This window comes from Myxocyprinus asiaticus, chromosome 19 (genome assembly GCF_019703515.2).
Source record: "Myxocyprinus asiaticus isolate MX2 ecotype Aquarium Trade chromosome 19, UBuf_Myxa_2, whole genome shotgun sequence".
In the NCBI taxonomy this organism is placed as follows: domain Eukaryota; kingdom Metazoa; phylum Chordata; class Actinopteri; order Cypriniformes; family Catostomidae; genus Myxocyprinus; species Myxocyprinus asiaticus.
This window is the reverse complement of record NC_059362.1, coordinates 12,622,651-12,641,883: the sequence shown is the minus strand read 5'-3', so window position 1 is coordinate 12,641,883 and position 19,233 is coordinate 12,622,651.

The following is a 19,233-nucleotide window of genomic DNA, read 5'->3' as shown; positions in this document are numbered from 1 at the left end:
TACCCCACTTAGACGCCTCATATTGTTGGGGATTTTTCCATTTTGTAGTCATGACACAAAGATATTCAATATTGTATAATAATAATAATTATTATTATTACACTATTTCACCTAACTGTTTCTATCAGTTATCTCATATGGACCTGTTTTTCTTAATTATACCTTTTATTTTGATCAACTCAAAATTTGCATTATGATGGTTCTTTTCAGTCACTTGTTTCCTAGCAAGGCACAATGTAATCTATACTGTAATGTGCTGACTTACATTTATTGTCATTCCCTATCTGTCAATCACTCGGCGTTGTGCCGATGTAGTGACACTAGGGGTCACTCTTGGGAGCCCGAGACACCTCTGGTCTTTGATAAAAGGCCAATGAAAATTGGCGAGTGGTATTTCCATGCCACTCCCCCAGACATACGGGTATAAAAGGAGCTGGTATGCAACCACTCTTTCAGATTTTCTCTTCGGAGTCGAACGGTCATGCTCACTGAGCTGTATTCTACTGTTCATTCACCTCTGCTGGATCTGATGGCGCATTTCTGCGGCTTCTCCCTCCTCTGCACTGGTGCACTGCAGAGAACGCCCCTGGGTGCTTCGGCAGAAAACAAGAGAGTATATTTTCTGAAAGAGCTTTTTTCCTCTAAAAGAGTATATATTTCTCTAAAAGAGCGGCACACACGGAACGTCTTTTTAAAGATGCCTTTCCGATTGTGTGTTATTCCTGGTTGCGGTCGTTATCTCTCAACTTCGGATGGTCATGATCGCTGTCTTTTGTGTCTGGGCGCGACCCACACGGAGGCAGCGTTTGTGGATGGTTCATGTTCTCTTTGCGAGAACATGACTATGGCAACGTTGCGGTCATGGCTTGCTTTCGTAAGAAAGCAAACCACCCCAGCGGCTCCCCGCCTCGGTCCTTCTACCTACGGGTATGCGGCTAGCACTGGGGGCGATTTGGGGACCCCAATGGGATCGTCTCCGCCAGGTATCCCCCTGCGGACCTCCCATTCCCCAGCACGCTCGTCTGTCCCAATCGGGCTTCTGGATGAGTTCGCCGGCTCTTCTCACGGCGAGTCTGGCTTCTTGTTCGGAGCCTGCGAAGATGATGAGCTCTTGAACGCAGCATCAGAGAGCAGGCTTGTCCAGTTGGATACAGAAGCCTCAGCTGGGCTTCCCCCTTTGGGGACGATTGCCCAGTCATAAGCCGATGCCAAAATGATGGACATGCTTTCCCGGCGGCCGCGAGCATCGGGTTAGAGTGGAACCCTCCACTCTCCCCTGAACCCTCGCGGCTTGATGATTGGTTCCTGGGCTCACGGCACCGCTCAAAGCAGCCACGCCCCGCTCCATGCCATTCTTCCCGGAAGTATACGAGGAGCTGACAAAATCGTGGGAGGCACCTTTTACTGCCTGGCCCCGATTCCGCAGTTCCCCCGCTCTCACTACCCTCGATGGCGGGGCAGCCAGGGGCTATACGGCGATTCCCCCAGTGGATAAGGTGCTCGCGGTTCACATATGCCCGCAGAGTGCCGCCACCTGGCGCGGACGCCCTAAGATCCCATCCAAGGTCTGTAGGCTCACCTCATTCCTGATGGCTAAAGCCTACAGTGCTGCCGGACAAGCCACCTCTGCCCTGCACGCCATGGCTCTCCTGCAGGTCCACCAAGCCAAGGTGTTGAAAGAACTGCACGAGGGTAGTTACGCCCCAGATTTGAAGCAGGAACTGTGCTCGGCGACCGACCTCGCTCTCTGAGCGACGAAGGTCACGGCACGGTCTCATGCAGACAATGGCCACACTTGTGGTCCAGGAGTGTCACCTTTGGCTCAACCTGGTCGATATGGGTGAGGCCGACAAGACACGGTTCCTTGCTGCCCCCATTTCCCAGGCTGGCCTATTCGGCAACACCGTCGAGGACTTTGCCCAGCAGTTCTCGGCGGTGAAGCAGCAGACGGAGGCAATCCGGCATATCCTGCCCTGGTGCGGCTCAAGATCCCGCACCCCGTCTGCTCGTCGCCAAGGGTGTCCCCCTGCGGTGACTGCACCGGGATCTTGGACCTGCGAGTACTGACCGGGCCTTACACACACTCCCGTTCAAGATGCTGACGCAAAAACGCATTCTGGCGAGCGCCGGCATCAAGATTGGTTCGCGGCGGTAGACCTGAAGGATGCGTACTTCCACGTCTCGATCCTTCCTCAACACAAACCCTTCCTGCTTTGGTAGACACAATCACTCAGGCTAGGGCCCCCTCTATGAGGCGCCTGTATGCCTTTAAGTGGCATCTGTTCGCTAAGTGGTGTTCTTCCCGATGGGAAGTCCCCCAGAGATGCGCAGTCGGATCAGTGCTTTCCTTCCTGCAGGAGAGGTTGGAAGGGAGGCTGTCCCCTTCCACCTTGAAGGTGTTCGTTGCCGCCATAGCAGCACACCATGACGCAGTCGACGGTAAGTCCTTAGGGAAGCACGACCTGATCATCAGTTTCCTAAGAGGTGCCAGGAGGCTGAATCCCTCTAGACCACACCTCATTCCCTCATGGGACCTCTCTGTAGTTCTTCGGGGTCTACAGAAAGCCCCCTTTGAGCCTTTGCAGTCAGCTGAGCTTAAGGCACTCTCCTTGAAGACTGCCCTCCTGACTGTGCTCACTTCCATCAAGAGGGTAGGAGACCTGCAAGCATTCTCTGTCAGTGAAACATGACTGGAGTTCGGTCCGGGTTACTCTCACATGATCCTGAGACCCCAGCCGGGCTATGTGCCCAAGGTTCCCACCACCTCTTTTAGGGACCAGGTGGTGAACCTGCAAGCGCTGCCCCAGGAGGAGGCAGACCCAGCCCTGTCATTGCTGTGTCCGGTACTCGCTTTACGCATCTATTTGGATCACACGCAGAGCTTTAGAATCTCTGAGCAGCTCTTTGTCTGCTTTGGTGCACAGCGGAAAGGAAGCGCTGTCTTCAAGCAGAGGATCGCCCACTGACTCATTGACACCATAACTATGGCATATCATTCCCAGGACATGCCGCCCCCAGTAGGGCTACGAGCCCATTCTACCAGGGGTGTAGCAGCTTCCTGGGTCCTGGCCAGGGGTGCCTCTCTAACAGACATTTGCAGAGCAGCGGGCTGGGCAACACCCAACACCTTTGCAAGGTTCTACAACCTCTGGGTGGAACCGGTTTCGTCCCAGGTAGTGGCACGCAACACAAGCGGATAAGCCCGGGATAGCCAGCCGGGTGCATCGCTTGCACATAGCGCCTTCCACCTCCTTTTGAGCCAAAGAGGTGCGCCATTAATTCCCAGTAGTGTTCACAAGTTGTTCCCTGGTTGACTTCCTCCGAGCCCTGTGGCAGTCGAGTTTTCAGAGAGATTCGTTGCCGGCCCAGTACACGTGCTAACTAAGAGTCCTGTTCTGGGGTAGGTGCTCCGTATGTGGCGGTTCCCTGTAAGGCTAACCCCATGCGATCTATATCTTCCGCTAATTTGTTTCCCTGTTGGCAAACTGCGTCTTCCTTAGGCAGAGCCCCTCTGCCCCAGTCTCCATGTTTGTAATAACTCCTCCCCCACTGGGCAGGATCTACCTTGAAGACTCTCCACATGGTTGGAAAGACCATGTGATGTATCCTTCCACTTAAATATCCCCCCCTCTCTTTGGGCGAGGTGTGGTCTCCGCTGTGTCTTCCCCTTGGGAGGGACACCCCTGACTAGACCTGGTGGCCCAGTCGGATAATCCCCCTTCTTTTTTAGGGAGTGGAAAAAAGAGAAGGGGAAAAGAGGCCACGACTGGGTTAAGCCTGTCTCTATCTCTTGGGTAGTCGACTTGTCCCCAAAAAGGGCCATTTGACACTCATAACTATGTTGGGGGAGGTTACGTGTCGACCTGGTGTGCTGGCTATGAGGCACACAGTAGTCTGCCCACCACACACCGCCAGTTCACGTAACAAAGTTCAGCCAATTGTGGCGTTTCGTAGAGGGAACCCTAGTGTCACTACATCGACACAACGTCGAGTGAGTGACAGATAGGGAATGTCATGGTTACTTGTGTAACCTCCGTTCCCTGATGGAGGGAATGAGACATTGTGTCCCTCCTGCCACAACGCTGAACTACCCGCTGAAATGGCCAGACCTTATATCGGCTCCTCAGCATAAAACATGAATGAGTGGTTGCACACCAGCTCCTTTTATACCCGTATGTCTGAGGGAGTGGCATGCAAATACCACTCGCCAATTTTCATTGGCCTTTTATCAAAGACCAGAGGTGTCTCGGGCTCCCAAGAGTGACCCCTAGTGTCACTACATCGACACAATGTCTCGTACCCTCCATCGGGGAATGGAGGTTACACAAGTAACCATGACATTATTTGCAGATACTTTACTATACATAGAAATAGAGCCGCATCCCTGTGACATGATCAATACAGTTTCTATTATCCAAAATAACTTTTATGTTATCTAACATGTTTCAATGTATTTCGCCCTAATCAGCCACACATATCTATAGGTGAAAAGCACTTATAGTTTCTCTTTTTCGATCCCTCAAACACACACACATACACTCCGCTGCACGTCGTGACCACATTACCACCTCGGGTGTGCATTATTTTTCAGCGGGCCTGAGTCAATTATTCCTTACATATTTTCATTTAGCGGACTGTTTTGAATGCACAGTAAAAATGGGGATGTTTCCTGGGACAACTCCAGTCGGGGACAGACCTCAAAAACCGGGACTGTCCCCGGAAAACGAGGACATCTGGTCACCCTATGTATGTATGTGAAAAACATAATGTAGGCTATAAAACAAATTGTGTTTCACTCACATCAAGTATTAACCAGTGGCATACCTCAGTGATCTGTGTTTGGACCTTCCCTCTTCTCCATACTCACAACATCATTGGGACTTATCATCCAGGTACATGGACTTTCCTATCACTGCTACACCAATAACACACAGCTCTGCCTCTCATTCCAGTGTGGCGATCCCACTGTGTCTGCGTGGATCTCTGCCTGACTTGTTTACATGGCCTGGGTGACCACTTAAACCTCGGCTTTGAACCTACGCAGTAGGGGGTGGTCTGCATTTATAGTTCTGCGTTGGTGTTGTTCTGCAAGTTCACAACCAAAATTCTTTTGTATTGAGAGAAAATGCCTTCAAATAATAATAAAAAAATAAAATAAAAAAATAAAAGAAATATACAAAAAGCAATGCAATTTGTGGATTCAAAAGTAGTTATTCAATTATTTAAGCTTTGAAAATGACATAATCAGAGTATGTGAACATGTTTAGATGTAGGTATATTTTATTTTTCTACATGTCTGCCATTCAGAAATAAAATAGATCAGGCATGTACTGTATGCTTGCTCTTAAGTTGGGTACAGTAAGCAATAATATTGTAATAAAAATACATATTTTGGCATACATTGACACTTTGTGCTAAAAAAACAAAACAACATAACAACAAAAACATCAAATTAAGTAACTACTGTTCTTGTATACATTCTGATCATGTCTACTCCCTGTGTGTTTGGAGGTAAAGGAAAAACTAGAACTTTTGTATGATGGAACTTTTTATCTGTTATTGTATTTTTTGTATGTAGTAAAAAATAAAAAATAAAATACTAAAAACTTTGACAAAGAAGCATGGCAAAGCTGCCTGGTCATGCAGATTTGCACTCAGCGACATGAAGAAGATCAGACCCTTCAGGCCAGAGTTGAAGAATATAATTATAGATGCTTTATCAGAGATAGCGGAAACAACACAATGAGTAGACGTTTGTGGTAAGAGAGACTTGTCCTTATTTAACCAAAAAGAATGAACGACATTACAAACATGTAATGTCATGTTGTTGTTACTTCAGTGAGGTACCATCACCTGGGTGCTCTTGATTACAAGACAGCAATTTGCATGCTTGCTGTCAAAAAGTATTTTTAAAAAGAAAACTATGAAAACTGAAGCCCCACTAATTAAGTTAATTAAGAAGATAGCAGGCTGTAAATAGTATAAAATAGGTGCTTTTGAGAATAAAATAATTTTTAGATTTGCCAAAGTTTGTCAGGTTCATGGCATTGTGTCTTAATAATAGAATTAAAAAATAAAATAAAAAAAAAATAAATCTGGCCTAGTGACTAAAAGTTTGCAAATTCCTCATGCACATCTGTACTGAATATCTTATTTTTGCAACTTTAGAGCAGTTTTATATTTGCCATATAAACAGCATTTTTTTCAAATGGCATTTTGAAGCTGAATCATACAACTGCTCTGAGGGGAATGCTGTCTACACTATTTGAACTTATTTCTTCGCAAGAGGAAAGAAAATTTTATATAAATCAGATTTCTCATTGATTTACCCATTGATTTATATTCTAACAAAATAAGAACTGGCTTTAAAGAACTCATTCATTGCCTAAAAGCAGGAAATACAGACAGGAAACTGTTCCATCTCAGGAAAAAAAAAAAAAAAAAAATCCAATGTTGCACACATCTCCAAGGTCCGCTCTTGTCCCAGGTATAGATGATGAATGATGGTGCTTACTGTAGCAAATGCCTCATCTGTAATAAATTAAACTGTGTAACTGCAAAGATGCAGTTCGAATCAATGGAACGCAAGGACAAGACCTCTGTGTCACCCTGTCACCAACTTAATGTGTTTGTCAGCAATTGTCAGAGGATAGTAAGGGGCTCAATGCAAGTTAAAAGCGGTTTTGTGCAGCAAATTCTTTAAACTAAAAATACAGTCATGAGATCTATCCACATGAATGTTTAGCTTATGTATTCAAACAACTTAATCCCCTGGTTTTCAAACTGGGGGGCATGGAGATTGATGATATATTCACCAAGAGGAATCAAAGATACAAAATACTAGGGATGTCCCGATACCGATACTGGTATTGGTATCGTTCCGATACCGCACTCATGTACTGGTACTCATACTCTTAAAAATGCTCTGATACCAAAAACCGATACCATCTGACATATGAATGTCATTACGTAAACATTCAACACACAAATTAAAATCACGTTATGTCCTAGTGAGATTATTTTACTGAAAAAGCTGCAATTTAATGATATAGTTTCAATGAGTGGTGTGCTGTGAATGTATGGAGACAGTGTTGTGCGATGCCAGCTGCATGTACCTTTTAATCGTCCTTGGCTCATACAGGGAACACCATATTGTGCATCGACTGCTCTGTTTGAAGCAGATGACAGCGAACAGAGTGCAAAATCACTTTGTTGCGCGAGGAACATACAGAGTACATACTGTACTTATTTAATGAAATAGCAGCCTTTTACTCACGTAGCGACCGGCTTTTCTGGAGTGGGATGCTCGTCATTACATCAGAGAAACTTGGTTTTAACAAAACAGCAACACTTCAAAATAAAAGCTCTGCCAAAATAAAAGCTCAATTTAAATAAAAATGTCAGAACGACAGAAATGCATTGCAGAAATGTAATATTCACTGTTATACTCAGGACCATTCTGGCGCCCTAGGCGAGATCCCAGCCATGTTTACTGATGTTGTTGTCCTCCCCCTCCCCTCTTTTCTCCCTCTCTTCTCTCCACAGGTATTGCAGTTGTTGAGTATTTATTAATTTATATATATTCTGTTCCTTCACACTTTATTTACTATTTAAATATTATTATTTCACTATTTACTGTAGATAGTTTGAAAGTTTGATTTTGTATGTTTTGTTGTGTAATTCGTGTGTAATTCTAATGTTCAAATTAAATAAAGTGTGTGTTTTATTGAACACATAAAATGTATATTTCAGTGTTTGTGTCCTTCAATTTCAGATGCAATCTCAATTTATTATTACAGGTGCTCAAAAGGAGTATTTGAGGAGTGGTCATGTGAAATGTATCTTAACATTCCAAATGTTTGTTTTATTCGTTTTCCCACTAATCACTAGAATGGTCATAACTTTTAAACTATAGATTATATTTCTAATCTGTCTGCTATTCTACATTGCCCACAAAATTATGTATATTTCATACACACTAAGTTTCCCTCTAGCTTGTAATTAAAATGGTTGAAAACACAGTTGTCTGATGAAGTATGGTGGCCGGAGAAGATTTTTGTAAAAATTGCTGTGTGAAATCTTATTGATAAAGGATGATTAGCCTTAAATAACCATACATATATTTATATCATTTGTAAGCCCTCGTTCTTCTCTTCAATATGGTATATACAGTTCAGGTGTGTGATGTTTTGAATATGAATGTAATACAAATTTGGATATGAATATCATATTCTGGCACAGAATGGAATTTTGGGCTCAGGCTTTAAAGGGTTAATGACATAATTGAACTTAAACAAACAAATAAACAGACACACACAGCGGCCGCGTGTGTCTCTCTCTCTGGAACTGGCGCCTCTGTCTCGTCTTTATCCCCCTCCTGATTAGGACAATTCAGTGCCGGTGTGTGTCATCACGGCCCGGCCACGCCCTCCTCCTCGTCACACTCCTCCACCACCCGATTCAGGCCGGGGGAAACCTCCGGCGTGATGTATTTCCCTCCCTTCCTGGAGGGGAGGTGTTACCCTTCTGGCTGTCCTTCTGCCGGCAGGTCTTCCCCGCCTCTCTGGAGCCCTGGGAGAGATGAGGGGAGGGAGAGGGAAAGAGAAGGGGGAGAGACAGAGAGAGAGAGGAGAGAGAGAGAGAGAAAAAAATTGCTTGCCGGTCCCTGGACATGCCGTCACCTGGTCCTCAGCCACTCCTCCGCCTTCTGGCGGATGACAGCCGCTCCTCCCCTGCCAGACAGCAGTGAGTATTCTGACTCTCGCCGGCTGGCAGTGACTCCTCCATACCCTGGCGGACGGCCACTGCACCTCCACTTCCCGGCGGATGGCAGCGGCAAGGAATCCACGTCAGAGCATCCCTCCTCCTTGCTGGGTTTTAGCACCAGTGTAACGGGGTTCAAGATTGGCAAGGAGGAGGCGGGAACAGGCAGAACAGTCAACATAACTTTAATGACATAACTGAACTTAAAAAAACATAAACACACAGACACACACACACACAGCGGCTGCCTGTGTGTGTCTTTCTCTCAAACTGGCACCTCCGGCTCATCTTTATCCCCCTCCCAGCTGATTGGGACAATTCAGCACCAGGCGCCCGGCCACGCCCTCCTCCTCATCATAATTGTGCTGTGAGGTTCTGAATAAAAGCACTTCATTTGATAAAAATAATACAATATTATGTTTAAAATTAATTGTTATACTTTCATTTGATTAATTTTTTAATGAATTTATTTATTTAAACACCATTTTGATGATAACAGGTATCGGACTTGGTATCAGCGAGTACCAAAAGAAAAGGTTTGGTACTCGTACTCAGTCTCAGAAAAATGGTATCAGGACATCACTACAAAAAAATATAAAAATGAATTGTGAAAATCAATGAAAATAAGCTTAATAGACCATAGTCCAGCTTACTAAACCGTAGATCTGTGGTTTTATAATACTGTTAATGCTGAGAGCACAACATGCATAAATTACTGTCCGAGACTTTGAAAACCCCTTACTTAAGCTATAAAAACATTATATTTCACTAGAGATCATATTTGATGATAATTGGGAAGGTTTTACACAGTTAAATGCATCACAACAATTGCTTTTTAATCAAATAGATGCCACATTACCTTAAACTGAGAATAGTCAATACATTTACCAATGAAAAATTCCTTGCTTTGCTCAATGACTGAGGCAGGAGCCATTGTGTTTAATTACTGCAGCACTTTTTGGAAATGTTTACTTAATAAGGCAACTAATTATTCCAAGCTTTCTAAAAAAAAAAAAAAAAAAAAAAGTGCTGTACATATGTAGATAAATCCTCCATCAAAGAGAAAAGAGAGAGAGAAGGGACAGGCTTTCAAATTAATGTTAACATCAAAATAATTGAACAGAAACAAGCAAACAATGAACAAAATAAGCCCCAACCAAATTAGGCATTAAAATATGTTTTTTTTGTTTGTTTTTTTCAATCACAACAAAATTGATTCACTTAAAGCATTTCAATTTTCTTAACAGAGGGACTGATAAAACTGTAGCTTTGGGCTTTTGTTTATTTGCAATGCTTTTTGGTTAAAAGTCTTTTCTGGTTTTCACCATATAAACGAGAATATTTTATATAAAATTGTATTGCATTAGAAGACACCTTGAACAGTTCAGATGTGTAAGGGGGTCCAGTGTTAGTTTTTTCTTTTGAGATGTATTGCTAAATTATGAATGTTATAACAGGAGCTTTTTATAAAATTGAATTTTATAAAACATATTGGGTCATCTAATTTTTTAGTCTACTATTTTTGGTATTCCAAATGAGAGAATTCCTGGGTTATCATGGCAAAAACACTTGATAGGGCAGTTTTCAATCAAATCTCTGCCTATCTCTCACAGAACAAGCTGCTAGATGACAATCAGCCAGGCTTCAAAAGTGGACACTCCACCGAGACTGCCCTGCTGTCTGTCACTGAGTCGCTGAGACAGGCGAAAGCTGAATCCAGATCATCCGTCCTGATTCTGCTGGATCTTTCTGCAGCCTTTGACAGAGTCAACCATCAAATCTTACACTACACCCTCTGTTCGCTGGGCATCACAGGAACTGTGCTTGACTGGTTTAATTCCTATCTCTCAGGTAGGTCCTTCAAAGTAGCCTGGAGAGGTGAGGTGTCCAGGCCACATCAGCTACATACTGGGGTGCCTCAGGGTTCAGTGCTTGGGCCACTTCTGTTCTCTATGTACACAACATCAATGGGACCCATCATTCAGGCACATGATTTCTCTTACCGCTGCTACGCCGATGACACGCAGCTCTACTTGTCTTTCCAGCCCAACTACACCACGGTGACTGCTCGAATCTCTGCCTGTTTGGCAGACATCTCGGCCTGGATGAAGGAATACCACCTGCAACCTAACCCAGCCAAGACCGAATTCCTTGTCTTTCCAGCCAACCCTGCTGTTGAACACAACATCACTGTACAGCTGGGTTCAACTACATTAATGCCTTCCAAAACGGTCAGAAATCTAGGGGTAACCATCGATAACAAACTAAATTTCACAGACCACATCTTAAAGACTGCAAGATCATGTAGATTTACACTCTGCAATATCAGGAAGACCCTTCCTCTCTGAACATGCCACACAACTTCTTGTTCAGTCACCTGTCATAACTAGACTGGACTGCTGTAACACTCTCATTGCAGGCCTCCCTGCATGTGCAATTAGACCCCTGCAAATGATCCAGAATGCAGCAGCACGTCTGGTCTTTAATGAACCAAAGAGACAGCATGTTACACCACTCCTTGTCTCTCTCACTGGCTGCCAGTTGATGCACGTATCAAATTCAAGGCTTTGATGCTGGCATACAGAACAGTCACTGGGTCTGCTCCAGCATACCTAAAATCATTTCTGCAGAGCTACACGCCCACTAGAAGCCTGTGGTTGGCTAAGGAACGTTGCCTAGTTGTACCAACACAAAGAGGCACCAAAACACTTTCCCGGACTTTCGGCTTCATCGTACCACGTTGGTGGAATGACCTTCCCAACTCCATCCATGAAGCTGACTCACTTTCTGTCTTCAAAAAATGGCTAAAAATCACATCTTTTCCATGAGCACTTAACCAGTCACTAAAAAAAAAAAAATTCTTGTTGCACTTTAATCTGATTTGAATACTACTATTCTGATGCTAGTGAAACTTTGTAATATGGCACTATTCATACCACTGTCTCCTTAAGATGATTCGCTTATATTTTCCTCTTGTGTAAGTCACTTTGGATAAAAGCGTCTGCCAAATGGATAAATGTAAAATGTAGAGTTAAAACAACTGGCATAAGGGCAGTTGTAAAAAATGCACTCCTTATCTTCAAGGATTTTTGACCCATCACATGTATTTAATATGTCTTTAATAAGAATATTACATGACAACAGAAGAAAGAATGCCACAATCTTGGACTTGAGGCTTGGTTTTCCGAAGCACTAAGTAGAACTGTAGTAGCACTTTAGTAGTACTTAATCTCTACAGCGCATTTCCCAACAGCATTGTTATCTAAATAGTACATAAAAAATGTTTGTAAATTTACAAGAGCTTTGAACTGTTTGTAAGTCCAAGTGCAACTTAAACATATATTTCTTGCATTTTTTACAGTTTATCAGGGACATTTAATAAATAGGAATAATCCATTTTGATAATTCACGCATCCAGAAATGCCAGATATCTGCCCCATTTCCCAACAAACAAGTTCAATTTCCCCAGTCTTCTAAATGACCCTTCTTCAGAGGCTGCCACCCTCCCCATCTCCGAGCACCACTCCTGAAATGAGGGTGCTCCAGCCGACCTCCATCCCCTTAAAACTATCTGTCTGGCGATCATGACACTGGTTATGTCCCAACTCTTTATGTGTCTATTCTCTACATCTATGACCGCCCCATCGCCCAAAATACAGAGTCTGGGGCAAGATGAAACCCGAGTGCCTAATACATCACACACAAAACTCTGAACCTTCAACCAAAACTCCTGGATCTTAACACACCCCCAAAAGACATGGGTTATGTCTCCATCCTCTGATTGGCATCGCCAGCAGGTGGATGTGTCTTTAAGACCAAGCCTATACAATCTAGAGGGGGTCCAATAGAATCAATGTAAAATCTTGAATTGCATAAGGTGCACCCTTGCATCTCTAGATGCAGACTTGACATTTTTTATAATCCTAGCCCACTCTCCCTCCTCCAATACCAAGTTTAAATCTTTCTCCCATAATCTCTTGACAGAAGTTAAAGCTCTGTTCCCCAGACCCTGAATTAGCAGGGAGTAATACACTGACGCCTCATAACCTTTTCCAAAAGCAGTAATCACCCCTCCCAGAGTGTCTGCCACTTTAGAGGGGTGTATGCTACTCCCCAAAATAGTACAGCTGTCTTCATCTCCCTTCCTGCTACTCCCAGGGCTGTGAGCATCTTCCACACAGATTGTGCAGGGAACCTCCTGCAGCCAATCTCAATTGAAAATAGCCAGGCCTCCAACCCTTTGTCCATGCATTGTCGGACCAGGTCCTGGTACTTGGTGGCTTTCCTCTCTGAGGCCTCTTCGCATCCGTCTTCCCACGAGACTGTCAGTTCAATCAGGATGATCCTCCTTACCTTCTTAGACCATATGACCATGTCAGGCCTCAGGGATGTTTGGACAACCTGGGGAAACTGTAGTTTTCTTCCCAGGTCCACCCTCATCTCCCACAATTGTGCTGCCTGCAGGAGGCTCTTCTTGGTCTTCTTGGAGGAGGGTGGCTTCTCCCCCTCCCTGATGAACTGAATGGATGGAGCTGGTCTCACGTGGGTCTGGCGCTTTTTCCATCTCTCCAGCTCGAAGATGTCAGCCAGAGCTCTGAGGAACTTGTCATGACACCATCTGTATCTTCCCTGGCTAAGTGCAATCTTACACCCTGCCAGTATATACGCCAATGTGCCTCTCCCTCCACACAGCTTGCACATTGGGTCTTCCCTCATTCCCCACCTGTGCAGGTTTGATGGTGTTGGAAGAGTATCATACACTGATCGGAGCAGGAAAGAGATGCGAAAGGGCCCCAGTCTCCAAAGTTCAGGCCAAGTGATCTTCCGTTTTGGCAGGTCCCACTTTATCCAGGCTCTTTGTACTCCAAGTTCCACGGTCCTGGACCTTCACCCTTCCTCCTTCAGGTGTCGGACATGTTGGATCATGTCTCTTCTCTGCCTTGGGTCTGCTTTCCCCCATTGCTGAAAGTGGGTAGTTCCGAGTCCTTGTCTCCACATGCATGGGTTACCAATGATGTCCTTCAACTTCAGCATGCTTTCTGCCTGTGCCACTGATTTGTCAGCTGCCCACTTGCATCCTGATCTTGTAGTGACACCTGCACCTCTAATCTTTTCATCGCTGGAGTCTCTGTACATCATCACAGCCCTGCACTTTGCCACCTTGAACTCTTCCACCACTGATGATAGGGGTAGCTGTAACTGTACAGACCTGATGTATAGCCCTACTGACGAGAAGCTTGGTATAATTCCGAGCCACCTGCGGCGGTGTTTGTTCACTCACCTCTCGACTCCTTCCACTGATGTCATAGGCACTTCATAGACTGTCAGTAGCCACGTGAGTCTTGGTGGCAAACCATTCTAAAAGATCAGGCCTTAAACTTCCCTGGTAAGCCTGATCCATCTATCTTTCTCTTAGCCATTATACAGGTGGTCTCACTTCTCTACCAGCAAGAGTTCTTTTGCAAGTAAGTGTATGTGGTGTAACAGGAACCAAAGCATCGGACCCATTCGCAGTTGTTTGTGTTGCATTGGTATTCTCTGTTCAGTCTGTCTGTCTGTCTAGTGTTTCATGTGTATCAGATGTTCCCTGTCTGTCACTCACTCGACGTTGTGTCAATGTAGTGACACTAGGGGTTTGCTCTTGAGAGTCCCAATCACCTTTGCTTTATTCAGAAAAGGCCAATGAAAATTGGCGAGTGGAATTTGCATGCCACTCTCCGCCCAGGACATACGGGTATAAAAGGAGATGGCGTGCACCACTCATTCAGACTTGTTCTTTGGAGCCAAGTCGAGTGTCGTGCTTCCCCTGGGTGCTTTGGAGTCCACAGGTGTTAAAAGAGTATATTCGCAAAGAGTACATTTTCTCTAAAAGAGCTTGCACAAACGATTGGCGTCTTTTTAAAGATGTCCTTTCGCCTTTGTGCTACTGGGTGTGGCCATTATCTCTCCCCACCGGATGGCCATGAGATCTGTCTTGAGTGCTTGGGTCACCAGCATGCCAAGGCAGCTTTCATGGAGGGGTCATGTTCTCACTGCGAGAACATGCCCATGAGAACGTTGCGGTCGCGACCCGGTCCGTCCTGGGTTGAAACTCAGGCGGCTGTGGCAGCGAATGCCATGGGTGATCTGGATTTGGATATGGGAGTGTTTCCGCCAGCTCAATCCCCGAAGACCTCACCAGCCCGTATTTCGTTCAGGGCTCACAACGAGGATGAGTTATCGGTTGCAGCATCTGAGGGTGGGCTTCTGCTTTCGGAAGAGTTAGAGCTCAGGATGAGGTGGATGCTGAGTTGGCAGCCATGCTTGCCCAGGTGGCCGCAAACATCGGGCTTGAATGGAACCCTCCGCCCTGTCCTGAGTGCTCGCGGCTAGATGATTGGTTTCTGGGCTCGGAGCACGACTCATGGCCGTGTCCCTCTTCAGTGCCCTTCTTCCTGGAGGAGCTCACGAAGTCGTGGAATGCACTTTTCTCTGCCCGTACATGCTTCGCCGGCTCGTCCACCCTAACTACTCTCGATGGCAGAGTGGCTAAGGGATATGTCGAGCTTCCCCAGGTAGAGCGCACCATTGTGGTGCATTTATGTCTGCAGGGCACAGCCACCTGGAGGAACCGATCAAGGCTTCCTTCCAAGGCATGTAAGTTTTCTTCGTTACTCGTGGCAAAGGTTTACAATGCCGTGGGTCAGGCCACTTCAGCCATGCATGCCATGGCCATCCTGCAGGTCCACCAGGCCAAGGCGCTCAAAGACCTGCACGAGGATAGGACCGACCCAGGGCTTATGCAGGAACTGCGTACTGCGACCGACCTCGCTCTACGGGTGACGAAAGGGCGCGCGCCCTAGGCCGGACGATGTCCACATTGGTGGCCCAAGAGCGGCACCTGTGGCTCAACCTTGCAGAGATGCGTGACGCCGAGATGGTCCGCTTTCACTATGCGCCCATCTCCGAACATTGCCTGATGCCTTCTGGGCTCCGGCACCCAAATTGTCAATAAAAGAGCAGTTTCCTCATTACCTGGGTCATTCTCCATTGCTCAGCCCCTCCGACCCTCGCACCCGCGATGGCCAGGCACTGAAAGTCTTTCCAGTCAGCGAGCAGGACGCGAGTATCTCGTGTTCCCTTGTTTTCCATCTAAAGAAAGCCGGCAAACAGGTAAGTATGGAGGTTCTTGGGGCCACACGCCCGCCCCAGCCACCGGTCAACATTGTGGGCTTGCGGAGCAGCACACCTCCCCTGGACGATCCTCCCAGTGGGGCATCTGCCTGGTTAGCGCTTTCCAGCCCGTCACAATGGCTCATCAGGACGATCCGGCTCGTCTTCATGATCCAGTTCGCCAGACGGCCACCCAGGTTCAGTGGCATCATCTCCACCGCAGTGTGAGGCGAGGATGCCTCGGTCCTTCGGGCGGAGGTCACCACCCTTCTGGCGAAGGGAGCGATAGAACCTGTCCCCTTAGCCAAGTCGCACATGGGTTTTACAGCCCTTATTTTATCATGCCCAAGAGAGGGGGGTGTTGTGCCCAATCCTGGATCTGCATGCCTTGAACAGAGCCTTACACAGGCTTCCGTTCAAGATGTTGACGCAGAAGCGCATCCTGACATCTGTATGACATCAGGATTGGTTCACAGCCATCGACCTGAAGGATGCGTACTTTCACGTATCGATCTTTCCTCAACACAGACCCTTTCTTCGGTTTGCTTTCGAGGGACGTGCATACCTTTACAAGGTCCTCTCTTTCAGTCTGTCCCTGTCTCCTCACATCTTTACCAAAGTCACAGAGGCTGCCCTGGCCCCGCTGAGGGAGAAGGGCATTCGTATTCTCAATTATCTCGATGACTGGCTGATCCTAGCTCACTCATGAGATTTATTGTGTGCGCACAGGGACCTTGTGCTTCGGTACCTTGACACTTTCAACAACATGACCTGATCACCAGGTTCCAGAGGAGATTGAATCCCCTTAGACCGCACCTGATTCCCTCTTGGGATCTCTCTGTGGCTTTACCTGCCTTACAGAGAGCCCCCTTTGAGCCCCTGGAGCAGGCCGAGTTCAGCACTTTGTCCCTGAAGATGGCCCTCCTGGTGGTGCTCACTTCTATCAAGAGGGTCGGGGACCTGCAGGCACTCTCGGTCACCAGAGAATGCCTGGAGTTCGGGCCGGCACACTCTCACGTGATCTTGAGACCCCGTCCCGGTTACGTGCCCAAAGTTTCCACCACTTCCTTCCGGGATCAGGTGGTGAGCCTGCAAGCGCTCCCTTCAGAGGAGGAAGACCCGACCTTGTCATTGTTGTGTCCAGTTTGTGCCCTCTGCATCTATCTGGACCGCATGCAGAGCTTTAGATGCTCGGAGCAGCTCTTTGTCTGCTTTGGAGGGCAGCAGAAGGGGAAAGCTGTCTCCAAACAGAGGTTGTCCCATTGGATTGTGCATGCCATTTCTCTGGCTTACCAATCACAAGATCTGCCGTGCCCTTTGGGAGTCCAGGTGCACTCCACCAGAGATGTTGCTTCCTCCTGGGCACTTGCGAGGGGTGCCTCTCTAGCAGACATATGCAGAGCAGCATGTTGAGCTACACCAAATACCTTTGCGAGGTTCTACAACCTGTGCATAGAATCGGTTTCGACCCGAGTGTTACGGGGTAACAACAAGTAGGCCGGGCGGCTGGTCGGGTATTTCCCCTTTTGAGGTGATAATGTGCGCTATCTTGTCCACAACACTTCTTTAATTCCTTAAGCACTATTTGGTGGCAAACTCGGCGGAAGAGTAACGCCACCAGGCCCAGTACTCATGGTATGCCCCTTTTCAGGTGAGCCCGTGTACTGGGCTCAATGCTCCATATGTGGTGATTCCCCCCTCGGTAATCCTGTATGATGCGTTTCCACTGTTCAGTTTCCCCTCAGGAGAACCCTGTGTTTCCCCTCGTCAGAGCTCTGCTCTGCCTCAGCCACTGTGGCTGTGTACCCACTCCATAGATAGGGTCTTCCCAGTGGTTCATTCCATAAGTGAACTTCCCCGTCGGTAAGTCCATGTGAGGTATTCTCCACATGTTAACCTCCCTCCGGTAGGATGTGGTCTCCGTAGTGCTCTCTCTCCTGGAAAGGAAGAGCACTTCTCCAGTGCTATTCTAGCAGGTGCTTGGCAGGAAATTGCTTAATACAAAAATCAGGAAAGGCCACCGCCTGTAGTTTCCTCAGGTAAGTCCTCCTCCCACCTTTATTAGGACCCAGGAGATGCCTTACCTAACTCGCTGGAAGGTCACGACGTGGTCAAGCGCTCGCTGTGAGGCATTCAGCAGCCTGCCCGTGTCCGCTCCTCCGTACCTTGCAACACAGTTCAGCACCTGCAGCGTTTTGTATAGGAACCCCTAGTGTCACTACATCGACACAACGTCGAGTGAGTGACAGACAGGGAACATCTTGGTTACTGATGTAATCTCTGTTCCCTGATGGAGGGAATGAGACATTGTGTCCCTCCTGCCATGGCACTGAACTGACCGCTGACATGGCTGGGACTCTCTCTCGGCTCCTCAGCACAACTCTGAATGAGTGGTGCATGCCATCTCCTTTTATACCCGCATGTCCGGGGCGGAGAGTGGCATGCAAATTTCATTCACCAATTTTCATTGGCCTTTTCTGAATAAAGCAAAGGTGATTGGGGCTCTCAAGAGTGAACCCCTAGTGTCACTATATCGAAAAAACGTCTCATTCCCTCCATCAGGGTACAGTGGTTACATCAGTAACCAAGACTTTTCAGGAACACTCTGAATATGTTAACTGTTTTGATGAGATATTGTGCCTCCCTTTGTTTGCACAATGTATGATCTGGGTTTCATAGCTTTCCCAACAACTGTGGCTGATATTTTCCTCATGCAGGGCAGGCCCCATAGTCATGCACATCTTGTACAGCTCACTTTGTTATTTTCCTCTCTTTGTCTGGTGTCTGCATTTCTGAATTTACTCCCTGCATATTTCTTGAACTGCTTTGCATGTTTAAACTTGTGCCCCACTTCATTTACATCCGTTGCTCCTTGCACTTCAGCACTTTGCATTTTTATAATTTCTGACTGGCGAGCAATCTGTATCATTTTTTCCAGCATCAAGTCTGGCTCCAGCTACAGCTTTTCTGATACATCCCTGTCCGCTATTCCTATCACGATGGGATCACAAATGTGCTCATTTAGTAGTCCCAAAGGCACAAAACTCTGCCAGCTCATATAAACTCCTCACAAATTCTTCAACACTTTCACCGCTCCGCTGACTCATCTTTTGGAAGCACACATGGCCATGAATCAAGTTGCGTTTTGGCATGAAATGTTCGTCAAACTTTTTAACTACTGCATTGACATAATCATCTTCCTCTTCTGCCGAAAACATAAATGTACTAAAAACGGGTTCTGCCTGTTTACCCATTGCATATAGTAATGAATTCACTTGTACATCACCATCTTCTCTGTCGAGCTGCATTGCAATTCCG